This window comes from Electrophorus electricus, chromosome 1 (assembly GCF_041902795.1).
Source record: "Electrophorus electricus isolate QZ-2024a chromosome 1, ASM4190279v1, whole genome shotgun sequence".
In the NCBI taxonomy this organism is placed as follows: Eukaryota; Metazoa; Chordata; class Actinopteri; order Gymnotiformes; family Gymnotidae; genus Electrophorus; species Electrophorus electricus.
In genome coordinates, this window is record NC_137497.1 from 37304347 (window position 1) to 37329228 (window position 24882).

The 24882-nt window shown below is 41.8% G+C and overlaps 1 long non-coding RNA gene across 1 annotated transcript; it reads right to left on the reverse strand.

The window, feature by feature from the left end:
• LOC113573840 (uncharacterized) lies at nucleotides 1-24882 on the reverse strand. The gene is made up of 4 exons (XR_003410247.3): nucleotides 24599-24882; nucleotides 4110-6196; nucleotides 3782-3959; nucleotides 1-1792 (listed from the first exon to the last, which is right to left on the reverse strand). It is a non-coding gene; the product is annotated as an uncharacterized LOC113573840 (long non-coding RNA).

Genomic DNA, 24882 nt, shown 5'->3' on the forward strand with positions numbered 1-24882 from the left:
TACCTCATATAAAGAAATAAGAACTGGGTTTTTGCGTTTGAGTCCAACACACCAATTGGTTGTGAAGCAGGGAATACATCATGGAAGAGCTCAACTCTTCAATACTTCAGTCCTACAGTACTGGAAACTGATAACAGAGGTGATCCAATAACATGCATTTATATACAACTGTCACGTTTACAGCTCCCTCGCGTCACGTTTCTCATGGCAACACTACCATGTTTGTTTATTTCCTGGCTTTGTTTCCTAGTGCTTCCTTGTTTTGATTTCTCTCGATTCCACATTCTGGTTGGTATCTTCACCTGTTATTGCTATCACCTGTATCTTGTTTGTCTCTGTATATAAGCTGTGTGTGTTCAGTTTGTATTTGCCAGTTTGTATTTGTAATGTCTTGCCATCTTGTATTGCGTTTCTGAGCCGTTTTTGCGTTCTGAGCATGTTTTTGCATGTGTGTTTGGATTACCTTATTTGCCTGTTTCCTGTCTTGCATGCCTTGAGGACTGCTTTTTGGATTACGAAATTTGCGTGTATCTTGGATTACGTTTATGGACTACCCCTGTTCTCTAATTAACTGCATCCACTATACCTGCATTCGACTCCATCTCTGCTCATGCTCAGAACCTTACAGCAACAATTTATAATAACTGTGTATTGAGTGATTTTATATTGAAATAGATATAGTTATTATATACTGTAATTAGTTATAGTATAATTGGTTAATATAGAATAATTGCACATTAATTATATAATTATGTGCTCAGTAGCCAGGGAGTCTGATCTCCTCTACAAAAAGCCAGTCTGATTGCAGGTTTTTATTCCAGTCAAGTTTTAAGAAGACCCCATTCTTTGATTAGACAAGTCTGACTCAGTTGCCTTTGGACAGTGGTTTGGGCTATGGTCAGACAAGTGCATGTGCTCTATCTGAAGTCTGAAAATGTGGTGTAAACATACACCTTTGGTGTGAATATTCAGCTTTAGTGAACTTACAGTGTTAGAGTGAGAAAACTGATTCATTATTTAGTGATACAGCAGAAGGACAAAAAAGGGATTACATCACTTAGGCCTGCTGCATATATTACCACTGCTGTTTTATGCATTTTATCTACTATCATGATGTCTGCTTGGTTTGCCACTATGTGCTTATTTATCTGGATTTGGAGGGCCCACAGGATCTTAGCCTTGTTATTCTCCAACACTCTCTATGGATCCTCCAATTTGGAGACAGGGGTGTTCAGCGTATATACATTGCATATGTTTCTGTGTATGATCCCTGCGAGTTGTGTCTCTCAATGTAAGTTTTCCCTGCCGGCATTTTGCATCCTGCTACTAGGATGCAGGGGGTGTATAAAACATCCCCTGCTTCAATTAACCTAGTGCTTAGTGTTTGTGCTGCCATAATTACTGCCTCTGTGCTGTCCTTCAGTCAGGATATAAAACACACAAAAAAATTGTACTTTAATAACTTCTTTATTATGCAGCCAGGCCTACTTATCCTACTCATTCTGGATTGGTACAAATGAATGGTGTTTCCTGTAGCCTAGCCTGTCTGGTGGTATGCAGGCCCCTGACATGACAGGGGAGCGCCGTGGTGAGAGTGGCAGCTGCCACACTCTGGCTGCCCCGCCGCAGACCTAACAGAGCTCCTGTGTCACCTCGGCTGAACTGCAGCAACCTGGCCAGGTCTCTGCCTCAGCGCAGACCCTGAAGCAGGAGGGTGGGTGAGAGCCATCTGACTGACGTGTACAGACACCGAGGTTGTCGAAAGAGCAGGCCAAGGAGGCAGCCGCTGGCGCTAAAGGAGAAATGAAGCAGAAAATTAGAGTGAAAGCACGTGGACATTTCTCTCCTTCCACGGTTCTGGAGGGTGCCCTGCGTTCCAGTCAGGCTCGAAGCCGCAGGCAGATCAGGCAAGCCACTGCAGGGAAAAGGAGGTGAGAGAGATGATGTTGACAGAACCCAGGGAGAGTGATTGTGCATTGTCTATTTTCTTTCAAGTGAAAATAATGTTCAGTGTTTAGTTTGCTGTAGTAAATGAGTGACAAACACAAACCCACGTTACTGCTACAGCGATGTACATAGAGATTGATGTAAATACAAAGTAGCGACAATGACACTAACAGATGTTTAAAGTAGCCAGACAGACATGTATCATTCAACCCAGCACAGGTGTGTGCTATTCTAGGTGGGTGTGGTTACAATAACAACTGTGAGTCCCCTTGCACCTTTGTACCAGTCAAAGGTTTGGACACACTTACTGGTTGTTTATTTTTACTATTTTATTTTCTAAATTTTGTTAATAAGGGGGGGGGGGTATCAAACAAAAGAAATAACAAATATGTGATTATGCAGTGATAAACAAATACGGAAAATTCTGAAATTATTTTCTGAAACTATTAGCATCTAAACTTGTGTGTGCGTGTGTGTGTGTGTGTGTGTGTGTGTGTGTGTGTGTGTGTGTGTGTGTGTGTGTTTTGAAAATAATTCATATATATGCTAACACCTTTCCCACATACACTGAATGGCTACGTTACATCTGCCCTTTCAAAATTGGAACTGCCCTGTATGGCAATTAGACACGTGACCCTGGAGTGCAGCATAAAATCAGGTGAGCAAGTTTTCCGTGGATCAGTTTCTGTGTGAATCTACATTAAAATGGGAAAATGGAGCATTTTGTGGAATGTTGAATGACTTTAAATGAGGCATGCTCATCACTGCTAGACTAGCCAGTCAGAGGAGGATGTCAAGAATCGTTCTGACAAACAGACATCGCACAGTCAAGCACATTGCAGCCAATGCTGGTGCTCCAACTAATGTGGCTAAATGGACAACTTGTCATTCTTTAGCATGGATGGGCTATAACAGCAGAGGACCAGTTTGAGTGCCATTGCTGTCTAAGGGAAACGAAAAAAGGCAAGACTCCAGTGGGCAAAAAAGTGGAAAAATTGGATCACTGAGCAGTGAAGTAACATTGCCTGGTCAGATGAATCCAGATTTCTGTTGCACCATGCCGAAGGGAAGGTCAGATTTTGGCACAGATTTTGGCTGCATGAATTGATGAGTCCTTCATGTTAGGTGTCAGCCTGGGTACTCAGATACCTGAAGATGGACATATGGACAGTAGGGCTTACCTAAGCAAGTTCATCCCTTTATGGCAGCTGTTTGCTCTATGGTAGAAGGACACTTTCAGCAGGACAGTGCTCCATGCCAGAGGGGTCATATAGTCATGTATTAGTTCCAGGAACATGACAGCGAGTTTTTCTTACTTCCCTGGCACAGTCCCCAGATCTTAATCCTATAGAGCATCTCTGGGATGAGATAGAATGGGTGTTCAGAGCATGTCAATACCTCTATCTAACTTGCAGCAACTGGGAGAATCTGTCCTGTCCACATGGGCCAAAATTCCTGCAGAAAAATTTCAATACCTAGTGAAATCTATGCCACAATTAATTGCTGTGGTTCTGAAGGCCAAAGGATGTCCAGTGTAATACTAGATGTGTGCCTCTAATAAAGTGGCCAGTCTATATATATTCAGTCTATATATTCCTGATGTGAGATGGTATATGATCAGTGTATATTGTTTCATTAACAATGCAACATTTGGGACCTGTGTTGTGGTTTTACAACTGACACAACCCAACTTAAACAATGTGTGTGAACCAAACCAAGTAGCTCATCATGCACAGTATAGATGCAGTTATTTATTTTTGACAGGTTATCCTTACACACAGTCCTAGCCAAATGTCAACATTTAAAAGTTGCTGTGTGTTAGTGCGGTTCTTACCTTCCTCCAATGTATGACAACCATTAGAAAATTCCTCTATTTTTTTAACGGTGTCACCCGCAATCCCGGCTCTATCTTGCGAATCCAAAAATCCATAATCCGCTTATTACAAAACCTTGTGTGGCGATAAGGTGGAAATTTCCATTTCTCTACCACCTGTATGTCTCTCACTGAACAACTGTTGGGGAAGAACAAAATAATGAGACATCTCACTCAGAGAGAGAGAGACGTGTACTTCTCACTCAGAAAGAGAGGCGCACTTCTTCCATTCACACAGATAAAACAGGCAAACCAGTGTCTCGACCAATTAATTACTGCTTCACCCTACCAAAGAACGTGTAGGAATCAGATCAAGCATGGGTGATGGCATTGGAAGTCAGAAGGCAATATCCACGGCTTTATCGCTAACCTAAACCTTTAGTTTCCTTCCACACAACTACATACTACCGCTCATCTGCGGGTGTAAGATTCTGCTGGGCAATATATTTCAATAGGCTCTTATTATAGAGAGATGTCTCTCCAAGAAAGCTAAAAATAAGTTGGTTGATGTTGTTTTTAATGTTCAAGTTCAAGTTCAAGTTCAAGTTTGGTTTATTCGTCACATACATAGTCATACACAATATAACTCGCAGTGAAATGGTGGTGGTTTCTTTTTTTATTTAGATCTTGTGAACAGGAGACCTATGCAATAGCATTCCACGCGAATGAGAAAAGGGACAATCTGCCACCTTGCAGTTACCATCACCTTGATAATTATTGACAGCCTTTTTGTTATCACCCATATGGAGCCTGTTCTAAAATTACCCCCACTAATTTAACTTTCACATTGTGCCACATTAAATGGCATACAGCCTTAGCAAAACCTACAGAGACTGATATCAGCAAACCTGGGCCATTACTCATACTTCTCTACATGTCCTTCTTATCATATTAACATCATCCACATTAACCACAATTGCTGATGTCAGATACCGAAACATCGACTTTTCGTTATATTTGTAATGCATTAGTAAGTAAAAAAGCACAGGACTAAAGCCAGATTGCCTATAAGCATGACACTCTTTTTATCCAATGTGTGTTGAGTGCTAGGTTTGCTGGACCAACTCTCTCACCTAAGTAGCAGTGCATCTATTTAAAACTTGATAGGCCTCCCTGATCTGATCACCTCCCTTTCAAAATGCAGAACATTCTGCTCTCTGCGTATTGACTGCAAGGGATGGCAGACAACAGTAATCCCCTAAATCTTCTACCCCTTTACATAACCACAAAAATAGTTCGTATGAAAAAGTTCATGTGTCACCTATTTATTGTTGAATGTTAAAGGATGGGTATGGAGGCACATTATGGTTCACTGGATATTGAAAAGAGGATAAGAGACAAAGAGGAAGGAAAAAAAATGTCAATAGCAATTTCATTCAGCTTCAGGACAGCAAAGCAAAGGAGAAAAGAAAGCTTTCTGTCTTCTTCTTCTTCTTTGGCTGCTTCTTCTTTTTAACTGCCTCATTTCTCTCTAATCACGGGCTGCCTTTTAAATGGCCTCATCCTGTCAGATCAATCTCCATCTGCCCCCACATTATCTCTCGCCTTCTCCCGGACAATGAGGCTTGCCGCTCCAGCAGCTAACGAGCACAGAGCTGCAGGGTGGTGGGCCGCACCCTGCTCGTCTGCAGCAGGTGCTGAAAGGAGCCTCGTTTCATCCGAATCGGCAGCGGCTCAAGAGGCATCGCTGCCTCCTGGGCATCGCCGCTTATATGACGAGTTTGAAGTTGCTTCTACAGTAGCACGTCATGTGCAATATCCATGGTCATATCCACGTCAATCTAGGCCAGTATGAACAGGCAGTATCTCGGTGCCTCAGCTACCAGTAAAGAGGCAAGGACTACAGTGCAGTGGCTATGTATTTAAACACTAGTGCAAATCAAATCAAAATCAAAATCAAAATTAATTTATATAGCGCTTCTTACAACAGACGTCAGAAAGCGGCTTTACAAATGTCCAAGTCCAAGCCCCCAGTGAGCAAGCCAAGGGTGACAGTGGCAAGAAAAAACTGCCTAGAGCATGAGGAAGAAACCTTGAGAGGAACCAAAACTCAAAGGGGGGCCCAACCTCCTCTGGCCGACGGTCATCACAGTAATAACAATTTTTAAGAGAAAAAAAATAAAATAAATAATAATAAAAAATAATAATAATTAATGTTCAGTCAGGTTTTCTAGAAGTCCGAGTCTTGTCTCGATGGTGTGCAGGTGTCCGAAACCCATCCCACAACAGAACATCCATCAAGGCCAACGGAGAAGTAGTTGGCTGGGTTTGAGGTGTGGTGGGCTACAGCAGGGGACATCATCAGGGGGTGGTGGGAATAGCCATGGCAGCTGAGACGGGTTGAGGCTCAGTAACATCATGCTCTCAGTCATCAAACTTGAGTGACAAAAGAGAAGTGAAGCGTCAGCATCATAACATCCCAGTTTACCATCTCTCAATGCCCATGGACCCCAGACCTACACCTTTACCTAAGATGGGAAGTAGATAATAAAATGCCTGACTGTACAAATAGGTTTTCAGCCTAGCCTTAAATATTGAGACAATATTAAATATTGTCTGAGTCTCAAACATTTACAGGAAGGTTATTCCATAGTGTGGGAGCTTTAATGTTGGTTCTGTACTCCAGTGTATTGAACATAAGATTACAAAGTGCAATGTCAGCTTTAATTTTTGAGGGTGTCATGGAATGCCCCCCCCCCCCCCCCCACGAGTCATGTGGTACAGCCTGCCGCATGCAGGGGGGTTCACATTTGTTTGTAGCCACACCCTCCGTAAGGGCGCACACCTTCACAGGGTTTTTGTTGTTAAGTGTCAGTGTGCACCTCATCGTTGGTCATTGCTATTGTCACTGTTAGTGTTTGTGTAGAATGTCAGTATATGGCTAGTGCTAGGGTTATTGTGTGTATAGTCTCTGTTAAATGTTCTAGTCATCGTTGTTAGCGTTAAATGTATTCACGTTCACTGTTAAAGTTATGTGTGAGTGCCACCACTGTCTTCTGTGTTTTATGTCATTAAATGTTTCACCAAATCAAGGGAGTCTGTGCATCCTGCTCTGCACCCTGCAGCACTTGGGCCAACGTTACAGTATGTGCATCTGTGTTTACAGTTCTTTTTATGTATTGCATCATTTAGGGTCTCCACAGTAATTAGACAAATCAAACAATCTTAATGAATGTCTGATTAATGCAGTGGCAGGGATGCCAAGGGCTGCCAGCGCCTAAAAAAAAAAAACTATAAAAAATGTTTGTCTTTGTGACCTTTCGAATTAGTCGCCATCAAGGGTATTTGCTGGAAATCCAGGGGATGATAGCTCTTTACATTATAATACCATAGTGTAAATACACTATAATTAAAGTCTAATAATAATTAAGTAAGAATATGTAACAACACAGTGATATGCAACCAGTCAATGTGTTGTTACTCAGCATATTACAGTGAAATTTGTGGTATAGTTGCACTGTTGCAATTGTGGTGCAATGTGACTCAGGGATCTCAGGGAAATAAAAATAGACCAATCAAATGCCTTAATAAACAAACCACTGTCTTTACTTATGGGTACGGATGTTTTAGTCATTTATTATCCTCCATCTAAATCTGATTCATTTAATGTTATTTACCATTTAATGTAGAGTATCTGAGTATCTTAGTGATTCATGATCCAGCTTGTATGTTCTTACAAAACACATCTGCACAGTGCACACTGCATGTACACTTTAGTACTTCTGCACTGTAATTATTTAGTTAGGCCTCATCAACTTTTAAAATATGTTTCATTGCCACAGGTTGTTCTCTACATTTATGAAAAGGGAAGTGTTTAAATAACACAAAGATTCAGAATTTGATTAGGCTTAACACAGCTGATGCTTATCAATTACAATGTGCTTTCAATACCCATCTCTCAGATCAGATCAGGATCTCTATCTGATCTCAGATCAGATCTCTATTAGTGGTATGTTTAAGGTCATTGTCCCACTCCATTTTCTGAGAGGTCACAATGCTTCAGTGTTCTTCACAATTCATCCCGCAACTGCCACCGATAGTCACATCATCAGTAAACGCAATTCAGCCAATTTGCCTGCAAGCTATGCATCGTCTTACACGCATGAACCGGCATGCTTTGAACCATGAACAGTAACCCTCTTTTTTTAAACATCAAATAACAACTCTGTTAACTGGCCCACACTCCACCAAGAGCATAATACACTGCGCTGGGTCTTCTTGGCTCGGCCATGTTCTAATCCTTCCTCAGCTACAACACTAATGCTACCAGCTCTACTAGCTCGTCTCTGTTAAGGATCCTCGAGGCACACATGTCCATAAATAGCTCAGTTACACAAGCCAGCCACTAGAAGGAATGCTCTGAAATACATACAGCCCTTTCTTTAAATAAAGAAATCACGTGTTTTGCTTTTATTACGAGCAATTGCAGGGACATGTGCACTTCACATGCTGAATAACAATATGTCATTCGGACAGTCCATTTCATTAACTTGCCCTTCAGTACTTTTCATCATCCAAAAAAAAAAAAGCGTTCTTATGCCAGATGTTATATTGTATTCTGTTCGCAACGTGTGTTCATATATCCATCTCTCTCTCTCTCTCTCTCTCTCTCTCTCTCTCTCTCTCTCCCTCTCCATCTCTCTCTCTCTCCCTCTCTCTCCATCTCTCTCTCTCTCCATCTCTCTCTCTCTCTCTCTCTCTCTTTCTTTTTCTTTCTCTCTCTTTCCCCAGACAGTAAATATAAATTAAAAAGTGATCTTCTTCCAGGCTGGTTAAATAAAGCAACAAACATTCATATTTTCTGCAGTAAAGCAGCACAAAGAAACTTCTCTGGATTCCTAATTTTCTTGGGGGAGCGGCGGATTCAGCCATTTATCCTGGCAAAGCTGGCCGCTGATCGTCTGCCTGTTCCTTGACAAAAGAGGTGTAATGAATCACAGAGAGTGTGGGGAGGAAGTCGAGGTGGACTAGAAGGTAACTGTTGTCACTGCATGTGTGCTCACCTCAGATGACAGACCCACACACACACACACACACACACACACACACACAGAGTACATGCCCTTTGACTCTGCACACTGCATGGCACCTGTATAGGCCAAAAAAGCTCTCCTCCCGTCTCTCGGAAAAGGGAAATAAGCTGCGTGAAGGAGAAGGGAGGCTGATTGAAAGAGGTGGAGAAGAACTTGCATGAGGTCACCATCCATCATTGCTTTTAATCAAGCCCACGGGTCTCCATGGTAACCACATCTCACAGGTTCACAGGTACAGCTTTGGGGGAGAGACAAGGTGCTGCTGGACAGATGGGAGAGGGAGCAAACAGAGCACGAAAAACAAGTTTATTTTTAGGACACTCGGCGCACATGTCCAAATAGAGGACACAACCTTGTGTAATGACTGAGACTCAGAAGTTTGAAGGATCCATTTGCAAATAGTTTAATACAGCAAAAGACACAGGGCAGTACAAAAAACAAAATCAAGAGCAAAAAAAGGTCCAATCCAAGATCGTTCCCAAAAATCAAGCAAAGTTCTAAAAAAAAAAAAGGCAAAAGAGCGAACATTCCAACAGTCAGTCAAAATAGTCTATGAGGATGGCTGCTCGGAAGAGGAAGCAGTGAAACATGGATGGTGGATGAAATGTGATGAGGGCAATCTCTGCCCCAGAGCATATGAAGGCCAGTCTCTGGTCATCTGCTTGGATTTTCTGCTCCAGACTGCCCTCTGCTGGTGCACCAGAATCCTCCCAAGTTTGTTCACTTTGTTTAAACCAGGGACTTCAGAGAGTTCACTGGGCAAGAGGAAGAGAGGTGGCTGATATCCAAGGTTGCACAGAGTGCTTTGGCTGCTTCTATGGCTGTGGGTAGTTTGGGGAGTCTGCATCCCTTGGACAAATGGTCAATAACCACCAGGATAGTATTTTTTCCTTGAGAGAGGGGTAGGTCTGCTATGAAATCCACAGCTATATGTGACCATGGAAGATGAGAGATTAAGCATGGTTGCAGTAAGCCAGATAGAACTTGATAGGAGGACTTGCTCTGTGCACATACAGTACAGTTAATGGCAAACTCTGAGACATTATTGGGGAGAGAGGGCCACCGATATTTGTGACTTACCTGTATGAGGGTTCTTTAGATACTAGGATGTTCAGAGCTGAGTAACGAATGTGTCCACTGGAGGTAATGGAACATACATTTTCTCTTGGGCGCAGTCTTCCAGAGGTGGGTCAGAGGAAGGGGCTTGTTCCATTTGATTTGTAATGTCCCATTTCATGGGGGCCACAATGCCTGAAAGGGATATTATGGTTTTACTAGACTCAGGGGCGTTGACAGGATCAGGAATGCATGCATTAGGAGTGCATATGTCTTGGTGTTTTTAGAACCTAATTGAACGTGAGTGTGTAATTAAACCTTGTGAAGAACAGAGCCCAACATGATTGTCAGGAATTCAGACACTTTGCTGCTTTGATATACACTAAATTCTTGTGATCTGTGAGTACGAGAAAAGGGTGATGGGGCTCCTCTAGGCAGTACTGCCATTCCTCCAAGGCCACTTTAATGGCTAACAACTTTTTCTCCAATTTCGTTAATGCTTTCTATGGGAGTGAGTTTCCAGGAATAAAAAGCACAAGCATAGTTTTAACAGGCATACCATGGTACTGGGAGAGAATTGCTTCACTATCAATCTCTGGTCCACCTCTACCACAAGCAATGACACCGTGAGGGTCAGGAACTTTCAAAATAGGGATGGTAGTTTATTAAGCCTTCAGAGGTATCTTGGACTGCTGTGTTCCAAGCCAGGATTTGAGGTTTTTCTTTGAGCAGAGAAGTGAACGGAACCATTTCAGATGAAATTCCTTGTGGTGGGGTAACAATCTCGAGCAGAAGCGAAGAGAAGGTTCACCACAAGGAGACGGTGAAGACACCTCCCAGTAAGTACCAGTGAGTTTATTCAAGGTGTGCAAAAATCAAGAACATTTTGTACTTACACCATGGCAAGCAAGTTTTAAAAGTACACAATAAGAGTTGTGACTCCTACTGACATCCTCAGTCAATCTCAGTCAGTCATTAGAAAACAAACAAGGCTTCAAACTACCTTGTCTCTGAGCTGTGAAGCCACACAGATATGCACCATACATTCAGCTTCCCACTCAAGCTGAAGAACCGCCATTATCTCCCAACACCATCATTATAAACCCTAAGCTCTTCTCATTGTTAGCCTGGGATCTTTTTTTTCAATAAATTGGATGTATTTATTGGATGTATTCCACCATAATACTGGATTCAGCAATGGAAAGGGGTAAGCCCGCGTCTTGTGGGCCGTGGTACCTCATGTCTATTTAATTGTGCAGCTTGGGCTTTGCTAAAGATAATGTATAAGTCTTTGTACTCAGGGGGTAAGATGAGCTGTGTTTAGGCATTATGGCTTTTAATACTAGTGGTCAAACAGTATGGCTATGCAGTGTGAGTGTGTCATGTTTTCCCTTCATGCTTTGTTTCCTGTTGAGGCTTCACTTGTTTCTAGTCTCCACCCCTCATTAGTTTCACCTGTTCCTCATTTCCCTCTCATTAGCCTGTGTATTCAAATCCTTTGTTTCCTCTCCTGAGTGCTGGTCATTGCACTAACACTGTGTTATATGTACTGTATTGTTGCTTGTTTAATTTTTAGTGTGTTCTGTGTTTATTTCACTGCGATAGTCTGTTTCTGTTCTCGTTTTTTGTTTTTTTTTTGCCATGTTTAGTTTTCATGTTTTGCTTTCCTTTCCTAAACCTAGTAATGTATTGCAGTTGTCTCTCTGTTAAGGGATCTTCTGGTTATTCAATCATGGTTCTTCCATCATGAATCCTCCAGACCTCACCCACTCACCCAATGCCACACCCATATCCAGTCCTCAGTGACAGAGCTGATCTAGCTCATCAGAGTACTGATGAGCCTCACCTAGTCTTCATTAATTCCCCTCCTGTAAAACTTCCTATTTATTCTATTCTCAATCTCAACCTCATTGCAAAGTACTACCACTGTTATGTTGCTTACAGAGCCTTTATTCTGGTCGTTTGCCGTGCTGGTTGCCAAACGTTGCCTGTATTCTATACCCTGCCTCTCACCTAGCCCTTTCTGTTAGATTCCCTTTTGGTTGCCAAACTCTGCCTGTTTTCCAGACCCTGCCCCTTGAATAACCCTCGGATACCTCCTGGACTCCAGCTTCCTGGTGCCACTTTGGATTGTACGAACTATGAGAAGGAACTCGCCCTCACTGTACCCAGCTGAGAGAAGTCGGGCTTTAAGCCAGACTCCCAAGTGCTCCGTGCCCTGCTTGGTGTGGAAAATAAAACCTCTTGCAATTGGCTTCCCACTGCCTTGACTGCTTACATCTTCTCAGTGTTTGTGTCCATCCTCCAGTGTGTGACAATAGGTGCTCCATTTTGTTAAGATCACCTGTGGTTCCAGAAAGGGCAGGGTTATGTTTGGTCAACCATGTGAATCCTAGTAATACTGAATTTTCAGGGGAATTGACAAAAAATTGATTCTGTATGAAAAATACCTATAGTGAGTGTAAGTGGAACTTCTTTAATAGTACCGGTACCAATAGGCTGACTGAATATGCAGTTTATACAAAGTGATATTTTGCAGGGGGTACTGGAATAGATGCAGCCTGAATCAAAGCTTTGTCTGTAAAATTCCTGTCAGCTACAGAATCAATTAAGGCTGAAACAATAATAAAGGGAAGAACAACATATCAGTTTAGGAGCAAGTGAATGTGCAAGTCTCTACTGTAGGAAACATGTTGATACTCACTCTTAACAAATTAAGGATCCTCTGAAGGGCCCTATACTCACTGATAATGCAACACAGGTCTGGATTCTATAAAACTGGACATTCTCCAGTTGAACAAGAATTGTTCAAGGTAAGGGACTGCCTTTACAAGCCATTTCTGATTTCAAATGTATCGTTGAGACTTTGGCAGTAGATGGTAGTGCTTTAATCATGCCGTCTTTTAGCAGTCAATTTTTAAAAAGTAAGCAAGTGCTCTGCTGCTGTTATTTCCCCCTAATTGAGCTGCAACCTCACCAAGGTCAATTCCAGGTCAATTCCAGGTCAAGAGTAATCAACAACGTCCTTGAAATGGCATACAAAGACAGCATAAGTGTGAGTTCCATAGGGCTGTGTGATTAAGATAGCTGTAGCCCACTGAAGAGCTTTTCCAGTGAGCAGTATGATAATAAGCATGATTTTTGTAGCATCAGAAGAGAAAGTGGTGGGCATTAGGCTGAAATACAATGAGCAGTGTAGCAAAAAGCCTTGATAGAGACCCGGTGAGCCATCATAATTATCTAGTGTAGCAAGACATGCCAGAGTGACCGAGGATTGTTCGAGCATTCATGGGGGTTGAGGAGGTGGTGTGTAAACTGGCACCATTGGGGTGAATTTGTTGGTTAGACCACTGATGGTGTGAACAAGATCTTCTACCACCAGGCTGAGATGTTGGATATTTTGTTCATGAGTGCCAAAGCTGCATGTAGCTCCCAAAAACTTTTTGGATCTGCTTGGAGTGAAGAATTCTGTAATGACTATGACTCCATGAGCCATGAAGCATCCATTTGCAAGTACTTTAATATAGCACAAGACACAGGCAGTCCAATAACAAAATTCAAAAAGAACTAAGATCATTCTTCAAAATCAAGAAAGGTTGGTGGCCAGAGGAGTGATTGATGACACCTTCACAAGCTCATGCTGTATAAAACTTTGGCCTAAGTTTCCACACAGAGTATCTCAACTCCAGATTTAAACTGTACATTGCTATTGTCATAGATATGTGTAATAGTGCCATTTCATACTGTTTATGATTTATAACACTGGTACCTGTGAGACTACTGCACCTAAAATTGACTTAGTTTTACCACCTGGAATGAATCATTGCACCAACACTGTGCTTATGCAGCAGTTTCTAAACAGTTAAATCACAATTAAACCCAATAAACAAGGTTATCTTGGTAAGTGGCTCAGAGGTTTGAAAGGTTGATAAGTAACAAAAAGAACTCTGAAGTAAGAAGTCCTTTGAACTTTACCAGTGAAATGCATTGAGTTGCTTCTTACAATCACTATTTTTCATATCCAGATTTATTAACAAGTAGAAATTGTCATTCGATTGCCTCCTTATTGAGAAATATAACAGACCAGATTTCCATGCTCCTTTTTTTTCTTAATGGAAAGTTTTAATGTGTGATATCCAGTTTACAAAAGCAGAAAAAACCCTGTCTGGGTTGGTAGATGACTTGGGGGGGAAAGCCTATAATGCTGTGGATTCAAGCTATGATTTATTCCTATACTCAAATAGGCGCTGCATCACTCAGTGAGGTGATGATTCTTCCCCAAGGGCAGTGGGCAAGTGTAGGCCGAGGTGCTGATGCGTGACCTATAGGAACAGAGTACATCCACTCCAGAGATCCTGACACCACAACCCTGTCCCTGCTGACCAAGCAGTGCTGTCCAGCTCCGCACCAAAGGCTGAGCTGCTAATACAGGGTGAACAACTCATGACATATTCATGTTGAGGAGGAATTAGTGTCGTTTTTTTTCGGCGGTGCAGGGGGTTGCCCTGGAACATACAACTCGACTGGAAAATATATGGCCCAGTGTACAATTCCACCCACCTTAATGTCTATTGAAACTACTCATAAACCAATGTGACATTTAAAATAAAAGAAATCAAAAGAAAATCTGTTGTGAACCTTATTTATGTAGTACTATTGACTCATTTCAAGTAGTACAGTATCCAATACAAGGCCAGCATCACTGTATGTGTACTGACCACTGGCAGGTGTCGTTAGCATGTATGTCCACTCACATACATCTGGGGACAAACAACATGCATTCATAGGCCAACTCTTGACTTAATTGCTTTAGGTGAACTGTGCTGCAAAGTCAATGCTTTTAGGTCTGTGAGAACACCGCAAAAAAAAAAAAAAAAAGAGTATCTGTCTAATTGCAGCTTGAGAGAAATGGGTTTTAGAAAGGTCCCGCGAATCCTGACCTACTTCCTGTCCATTTGATCAGCACAAAGAAGCACTTTCGGGGATTTTTATCCGTGTAGCTCCCAGACAAATTGGACAGTAAACTGAGCAGGATCGGCTATGATGGACGACTGTAATTTCGCCTGCTTTTCTCATTGCTGTGAGAGTGATAAGTGAGATCCGCTGAGGCCTGAGCACAGATAAAGCTGTGCCAAAAGCTATCGGCCGACGGCGACATGTCTGCAGCACCTGCAGTCGTGCTGCATTGAGAGTGGAACCAAGTGGGTTAGGCTTCCTCCAACATTTACAACCTTCTGTGAAGTGAATACAGCTCACTGAAGGCAAGAGTACATAAGCACAAACATTATTTCAGAGGACCTGGGATTGCTTGTCAATTTATTGCAGGAGGTCAGAATTGCAAGCTGAACTGTTCTGTGCTTAAAATTGCAAAATGATTGCAGTCTTCCTTTAGCTCCTGGAAAGCAGCTGGACCCACTCCAAGCATTGGTAGATTAATAAAAAAATCCAGCCCGATTGGAGATATATTTTTTTAGCAAAGAAGGCATCTGTTGCAGTTGTGTTACATGAATCTTTACACATGTTCCCAGCATGACAGAGCTCAATCAATGCACAGACCAACTCTGCTGAGCAGCACAAGGGAGGCTGGGGGTGGAGCACTATCACGGCCAATCGTTCCTCTCCCGCTCAACCGTGAGTCGAGATGCGCTGATCGTCTTTAAATGCCACAGTCAGAGAGATCCACAGTCATTACAGAGGCATTGATCAGCAGTCTGAAGCGCCTGGCCCTGTGCAGCAAAACTGTCTGAAATAATTATATGCCTTTGCTGCTCTACCCCTCCCTCCCAAGACTACTCATACTGGTAGAAATTAAAAGTATGCAAAATGTGGTGGAGTCTGTGGATTTAAATATTTGTCTACAGTACTATGTCACATTTGGTATGATTTAAAACACATTAAGGTTTTACTGAAAGTGATTCATATCTGTCATTTAATTAGTGATTTATATATAATGTTTAAAAAAGGATTTTCAGGAAATTCTTAATTTTTTATGACAGCACTATAAAGACATACTGTCGGTATGGCTGTCTGTTGGTTTATTCATTTGGTTTTTTTGTTGGGGGGCGAGGTTCTCCCTTCTTTTTACATACATATTTACTTTTGTATACCTTTGGCAAAATTGCATGATCACAGTCATGTCAATAAAGCATTATAAATGAATTAAATGAAAAATGAAATCATATCTGTTCATAGAGAATGAATGTAAACAATTTGCCTGCCAAACATACAAACTGCATTCAGAAGCTGCCAATTCCAGGGACTATGTGAAACCCTAGGCTCTAGGCAATATCACTGAGTACGATTTAATCTGAAGTGAAGTATTCTCTGTTGGGTATGAAATTTCACACATTTAACTGCTCAAACATTCCTGTGAACATAGCCCAGTTTTACAAATGCTATTTTGAAGTACAAGACCAAAAATTAACAGCAACAAACTCCCAAAGAAAGTCTCTAGAGTCATATCTCAGGACCTCTTGTGTTGGATTCAGCATTAACTGAATAGCTTGCTTATTTGGTTTTAGTTCCACGTGGCCAGATGAAGTCAAAATCAAACACTATACACCTGTCCACCAGACTGAACACAAAAACACAAAGGATAAGTCTTCAGCACCCACCACAAGTGGCATACAGCTGTAATTTTAGATAAAATTTTCTCAATACAATGCCCTTTAAATTAATTTTATACTAGTTAATTTTTTTCCTGCTCTGAAGGGAAGTTAGTATATGCTATAAAATTAGCTGACACGCTAGTGGCTGAAGAGGAGAGGTCCTGGAATGTGTCATGCACCCGTGAACTTCGAATGAACCACGGTGACCTGCAGACCAGAGGGTGCTTAAACAAAAAAAACTTCCCAGTGAATGTTGACTTCCTATCAACATCAAAATTTGTGTTTAAAGTGCACTGCATGCCATCAAAGGAAACATTTGAATCTTTCCTGTTTGCAAAACGGTGGCTATTTCTGTTGTTGTCCTTAAACGGCTCGCCGGCTAGGCAAAGCATGTGGATTTGATCCGGGTGGCCTGACCTGCCTGAGTGTTGAGCTGGCAGTGTGTTTCACCATTTGGTGGTCTAGCTAAAGGGAGGACGGGCCCTTGCTTATCCTGTCACTCACGCATGACTCGCTTATGCCTCTCACAGTGCAAAGGAGATGAGAGCCTTCTCGTGATCATTACCAGACGTTCCGTATGTATTGGTAAGAGGTGATAATGTTCTCTTTGAACTTTTGCTTCATGTCTGTGTCTATAGGGATGGGGAATAATACTGCCAATTCACCTGCCCTGAGGAGGGAGGAAAAAGCTCTTGTAAATCAATGCAGTGACACCACCGTGCTTAAGGGATTATGTAAACAGAATGGATGGGGTTCTGGGGAAGAACGTTAAAGGCTATGATCACATTTGGAAAAAACAAAATACAAATATGTGGTCCAAGGCTGTGACGGTAGTCTCTTTACATTCCATAACCAAATCCAATTAGAGCCCTAAATGTTACATTGTGTTAACGTGATTGTATATGGGCAATTGGTCATTTTATTAATGGTCCCTCTGTGTAATTTGATTTAGAAATGTAATTGCATAAATGCATGCATGACAGATGTTTTGGTTTCCCTGAATGGACAAGCATCTCTCTCTTTCTCTCTCTCTCTCTCTCTCTCTCTCTCTCTCTTTCTCTCTCCCTCTTTCTCTTTCTCTCTCCCTCTTTCTTTCTCTGTCTCTGTGTGCGTGTGGGGTGGGGTGGGGGGCAGAAAGTATAAGCGAGCAGAATTCAAGTCTCCTCTACCCTAGACACCCAGCAGTAACCTTGGACAGGAGCAGTGAGCACTGTTTTAATCTTCAAGGGTAATTTCAGCCCCAATATAGCCCACCAGTAGAATGCTGTCCTGGGGGAAAATTTGGCCTGGTTTAACGTGGACATAGATTTTCTCACCTGACAAGAAACCTAGGATGTCATGTATAGGTAAGATAAGAAAAGATGTATTGCTCTGTCTAGTGCAAGCTAACTTAACGGTTGTTTTCTTTTTTTCCCATTCTTTTGGGGCAGGGGGCACACTGTTTGAAGTACCAAGCTGCAGTTTATATTCATACTGGAAAGCTAAACTAGATATACTAACTTGACCTATTCTCTCTGATCAGAAGGTCAGTCTCATACATTGGATGAAGTTTGAGAAATTCTCCTGCTTACATCTAACAACCGTCAAAGTTTTGCAGAGTGGTACGAAAAACTGCCCCTCTCACATAAGGGGTCCTTTAGCTTACTCCACGACATGTCGGGTACAGCCGTGTTAATACTGAGCATGCTCTGTGTCTCACTCCTGATGCACTCCTGCAAGCACTCCATGGCAGCCAGTCCTTCGCATGGACATCAGAGGTGGGCCGGTGCTCCTTCAAGATGTCTGCTTAGGCCTCCCCACACTCCTACTGCAACCAAGGTGGGCTACTGTAGAGAGGAATATGGACGGCTTTGGAAATGAATGCTAAGCACACAATCAGAAACCTCCTGCAGCTAAAGGGGAGATGCACAATCAACCGATAGCTGGGCCTATAGGCAAACGCGCTGTTCAAGGTTACTCTTCTTCTTTCACCACACATTGCCTGGGCTAACATCAAAGCAGACTATGCATCAGGGAAACTTTTAAAAGCATATCATGATAAATACCAGAGGTTCTAAGTAGTCTGTCCCTATCCCCTTGCTGCCGCCTAGGTCCAACAGGCCGGCTCCTCTTTCAGTACGCTTCCCTTAATGTCTCGCATGTCTCCTTATACTTTTATGTAAAGGAAACTGCGCACACTGAATTCATTTCTGTCCCAATTTCGCAACCAGACTCACCACTTCATGTTCCCCCCAAGCAACCATGTCCTCGGGTCTGCTGTCGTCGATTTCTGTTGCTTTGTTCAGGCAGCGCAGCTTAAATGTGTCTCTAGGGCCTTGGCTATTGGACTTTATGACTGCTTTCAGGAAATAAACCCGCTGAAGTCCCGTAATTAGGTGCAATCTTTAGCATTACCTTGAGGAAGCCGGCGCAGCTCTTTGTCTCCTCCTATTGAGCTCATATGGAGCGCTGAAGACGACGGTTACCAATTTGCCAGAAAGCCAATACTGCGAACGTTAATCGCACACATGCGCAGGCTAAAAGAGAGACCCTCCGAGGGCTCTCTGCAGTGCTTTCACCCAAGGAAACAGTCTACCTGTTCAGCAACATGGAAACATACAGCTCTGAAAGATGAACAGAGGTGCAGTGGGACTAAGGAAGAGGAGAAAAGGGAGGAGTGAACATTTATATATATATATATATATATATATATATATATATATATATATATATATATATATATATATATATATATATATATATATAATATATATATATATATATATATATATATATATATATATATATATATATATATATATATATATATATATATATATATATATATATATATCTCGGACCGAGTTATGTTCACAGATTGTTGTAGATTTGAGTCTGAAGCCGTGAGCACTCATGATCGATGGGAAAAAAAAGTTAGCTAGTGTAATGAAAATAGCGAGACCGCGGCCCATAACTCTGGCAGCAATAATACTGATAGATAGTGACCGCCTATACGTTTTAATGCTCACATCCAGCTCAGTACACATCTCGCACACGCACCGGGGCTTCACTTTACATATCATTATTTATTAGGAACATTACAGGCCCAAAAGGCGAATGAAGACAGATTGGCGGACGTTAAAGAGAGAGGCAGCAGAATTGAGCGATACTAATGTTCGCACGGTTGCTCTACCAACGGTTGCTCGGTGCTTCTGTAATGCTTTCGATGACCGCCGCTTCGTTTTAGAATTCGCTGCGCAAAATCTCAGGACGAGAAAATAATTTCTCAATTTTCACTTCAAACGTCAGAAAATAATGACCACTATCAACAATATTGCCCATGCTTATAGCCAAAGTGTTCACTGGGAAAGAAAAGTACTGCTGTTTGAAGGTGACTTCTTAACGCCCATTTGAGAGGGATTTGAATAACGGATTTATTATAACTGCAGTAATTTCTCTTCTCAAAAAAGAGAACAATTCTAATCCATTTTCCTGCACTTTCTAATCCTCTTTTATTTCTAAACATCTCCAAGACTTACTTTTTCTCCCTAAAACTGCAAGCACTTATGTAAGTGTGCCTAAAGACATTTATAAAACCTTTTCTATAAATCCCTAGCCAAGTAGCCTGTGAGAACTTTTTGCTTTAATATAGATTTGTCCACAGCTCCTACTCATTGTGACACTCAGACACCCCAAGACAGTGTGATTGATGATTCGAGCAATAATGAGCAAGCCTGCATGTTGTAACACACCACTTCATAAGATCCAGCATGGACAATTTCATACAAATGGAAGGAAACAGAAAACCGCCGTTCAGTGCACAACGGTCCAGCGGTCCTGTGGCATCCTGGAGAACTCATTACACATCCCCTATGACCAGATCTGATGGACCTGGTGAACCATAAAACCATGCTATGCATCTTAGAATGGTGAAAAAATCTATTCTGACGTCTTGTTCCTAGTCATAATGACATCAGTTTTATGTCATTAGGACAATAAATTATATTGGCTGACACTGTCATGCTCATACAACAGGGTAAACTGGACATTTAAAATACAGTTTAACATAATGTATATATTAAATAAAGTTTATTACGAGCACAGATAACATAGCTGTACCTACTGTCAAAACACCTACACTCTAAACTCTAGCAATGATGAGAAGAGTAAGTTACTCAGACCTTTAGGTACATCCTCTACCTAATATAATGTGTCAGTATTACAGTCGGAACATGTTGGAGGAGATGAAACGAGCCTCAGCAAAAGTGCCATGAGAATAAATTATGTGAGGATGTCAACTTGTTTACACTTTTAGTGAATTAAGTGAATAATTCTCCTGCCAACTTGTTCAATAAAGGCATCTCAAAATCGGCTAAACGTGCCCCCTGTGAGTTCAAAGTCAAAACAGCATCACGCACATGCCGACAGGTGGTGGGGAGAATTTGCATTAATTGCAGTGAACCAGTGCGAGCACGAAGGAGCAGGCGTTTTGTTGCTGGAAGGTGAAAACTGACACTTTGTCTGTTTCATTTGACACTCATGAACGTGCGTTCCATGGGTGGTACACACACACACACACCCGCGCACGTACACGTACACACGAGGGACCCTATTATCTGACTCTTTTCTTAGCAGCGAGATTGAAAACAGAAGTAGGTTTCATTGGCCAGCTGTAAGGACCCTCCTGGAGGGCAAAACGACACCTGTCTGTCTGCATCTCTCCCACATTCCCACCAGCCCACTCAGCCAGTGCTGTCAGCTGCAGGCGCTTAATTGACAGGCTCTGCCACATTATCTCACCTTTCTCTCCGGAGTGGGCTACATTTATAGCCTTCCTCAGTAGGGTTTTTAATAGAGGACACACAAACACAGAGGTGAACCTGCACCGATCACGAACAATGCAAACACTACAGATTAGGACCAGTGTGACTGCCACTCCTGAGACAAACTGTCATGTGCTGTCATGCAGCACTGGGGTCTGGAAAGGTGTCTGCAGGAGGCGGAGCTAGGGGCGGGGCATAGAGGGAGCGAGAGAGAGAGAGAGAGAGAGAGAGAGGATGGGAGTTAATTACCGCAGCTTTGCAGAGCGTGCCGAGCTTTTAAAAGCTCATCATCCCCACTAATGCTTATTAACCACCACGAACGTGCCTTTAAAGAGAAGGAGGGGAGAAAAGCATCACCAATAGCTGGCTCGCCATGGCTCGTGAGAGAAGCGTCCCAGGATGCTCGTTGTTGTCTGCTGCCTCCCGCCTCCTCCTTTCAAGCCTCCTTTATAGACCTGCACAGAGAGATTAATGGCGGAGGATGTGCCAGGAGGGTTCCAGTCTCGCGGAACCTTCGCTCATGAAAATAACGCTGATGACAGCAGAGTGACCTTCACAGGGAAAAGTCCAAGCATCGGAATGCAGGAGTAATAGTGCATGAAAAGATGCCACTGCATATAATGTATACTATGTGGTGTGCAGAATATGATGACAGATAACCTATGAAGAATAAGACAACATGAATAGAATGAACGGTAAAGAAGACTAAGGCGAGACTCTTTACTGCTATGCTCGCAATTCTACGTGAATGTTGACCTGTTTTCTTCTACCGGCTGAGGTAGAGATTAGCTCAGATTTAATTTAGAGTGCAAATCTGAAAACTGGACATGTCGATGCAAACATGCCCACGCACACACAACGCTGCCTCTCTCTCTGGTGTGCGCATTAGCTGCGTCCTTGTTCAGGGCTTTATCGGCATGTGCAGCTCTGTGGAGCAGATCCAGGGAGAGGTGTGCATTGGGCCACTGATAACCAACAGCAGATAGTCCGGGCCTCACCAGGCTGCCTGGATTAACCCTGCAAGAGTTTCCGCTAATCACAGATCAGTCCCAGGCCAGTGAGCAAGGCTTGCACTGTCAAACCGTCCCATCTCTCTCTCTCTCTCTCTCTCTCTCTCTTTCTCTCTCTCTCCATCACATACACACACCATTTATTTTCTTCCCATTTCCATTACATCCTCTTTCTGTAGGGAATCACTATCACCACCATGCTGTGTGTCAAAAGCTACTAAAAAACCAAAGACAAATTATTTGTAGAAGTAGTGTGCATAGACATTCCTGGCCAGTAAAGCCTGATTCCAATCATGTGGTAGAGGCAACAACCCAAGCCACAGTATACAGTCTTATGGGAAGAGGTTTCCAAGTCAAGACCATTTATAGTTGCCTGTTTGAGACAGCCATCTAATCATTTGAGCAGATTCATTCAAGCTTGGCATATTGCTACAAAATAATAAATACAAATAATCAGTGTAATCTGCTTTGCAATGCCCAGCTGTAATTATTCAAGACTTCAAAAGTTTGTTCATTTGTATAGCACATTTAAAAACAACCATGGTTGACCGAAGCGCTTTACATTCAGTAAAATAAACATGTGACATGAGGGATAAAATTTGGACTGAAGCACATATACATAAGGCAAAAAGCTGCTAAAGTTTCTAAACAACATTGCACAAATGGCCAGAAATGCCAGCAAGAAAAGATATGTTTCTAAGCGGATCTAATGAGCAGAGGAAGCAACCACAGAGAAGATCGTGGAACAGACAAGAGCCATTTCTCAGAAGATCTAAGAGACCTGACTGTTGTATGCTGAGAGAGAAGATCAGATATATGGGGTGGTGCTAACCTATAAAGGGCTTTAAAAATAAACAAAAAAGAGCTTCAATTCGGAATTTTACAGGTAACCGATGAAGTGAAGCAAGCGTAGGAGAGGAGTACAGGAGCCCAACCTTGCATGCGGTGCATGTGTCCCCAGAAAGTTCATCCTGAAATCGCTGTGATGTCAACATAGCATAATTATTCTAGTGCACACACAGAGAAAAAAACAAAAAAACAAATCCTGCCTCATCACTGAGTTACAATGTGGAACAATTATTTAGTCTATGTTTTGAGGAGTGGGACAAAAATGCAATACACTGAAATTGTTCTTGGTGAGTGGATAATCTAGAACTGACATGCATCCCACATACAAATGCTCCGAATAGTGGCACCGCTCTGTAGCCCAACAGACAAGAACCGCTTATCTTTGAGTTCTGCTATAAATTCCTAGAATTTTTCCTATTCTAAAGCTAATTACAACTTCACTTTTGCAGTGCTACTGCAATACATTTCACAGGTCAGAAAAGGGAGACTTTCCACATCACCAGAGGTACATAATGGAAAATGTGTCTTCTGGAGAATTCTGGCCAAAGATTAACATTTACATGTGATTTATTTGAAGTACTAACCATCAAAACCTTTTAAATGGAGAAAGTCACATATCAACCTGATGCTACTATGCTAATGCTAACGACCTTAGAGCGATGCTTGGCATGTCTAATAATTTAAGTATTTGCTAATTTGCTATAATTACGTGATCAGAGGCGGGTAGTAACGCACCACATTTACTGTTACATTTATTTAAGTAACTTTTTAACAAATTATACTTTTACAAATTATACATTTGTTTTGGAAGAGGGTACTTTATACTCATACTCGAGTACCTTTGCGAGGTCAAAAATGTACTTTTACACCGTTATATTCATCAACGCTCCTCCCGTTACATTTAAAAATAATTTTTACATTTTGCACATCTCCACCTGTCAAGTCTGGGAGGGTTAGTGAAATCCATAAAGGTGATCATTGAGTGCCGGCGCTTTGCTTCAGTAAGTTAGACAACTGGACAGTAGACCGACATGATGAACATATTCTGATCTGGGACTCGAATAACAATTATGAAAAGTGGCTGTCAATATATATATATATATATTTTTCTTTAAAGCTCACATATATGTGTGTGTGTGAAACCGGTGCTCTCTCCTCGGGTGCAGTATTTATATGAAAGTAAAGTTTGGTCCAATACCAGCAATATTCTGCGAAAAAGAAATGACTAGCTAGCTACGTAGCTATAAACTACAAGCACCAGAAAAATAAATGCAGCATTTATTATTGATTTAATATATTTAGCTATATTTCTTTCAAACACATACTAGGTTAGGTAACGTAGGATATCTAGCTATCTTGACTAATCGATGGCCTAATTGCAAGTTAAATATAACGAACAGTAAAACGTCGATTAAGTTACCTTTTGCAAGACCTCGGGATATTCCCACCGATGTGATGCTTGTGGTTTATGTTATATGCACGTGAAAACCTCATCTTAAACATAACCAACTATCTAAGTAGGACAAAGACTCAGAGCAAAGAAAAACAGCTGTTTGTTATGTATTTTTGCATGCTAAATCCAAATGTTTTCACAAATTTTTCCATTCTAGTTACATCTCCGAAAGCGCGTTTAGCTCTCTACTTAGAACAAAGAGTTTACAATCGTAAATTATATTATACTGACATATCAATTGTACTCACATA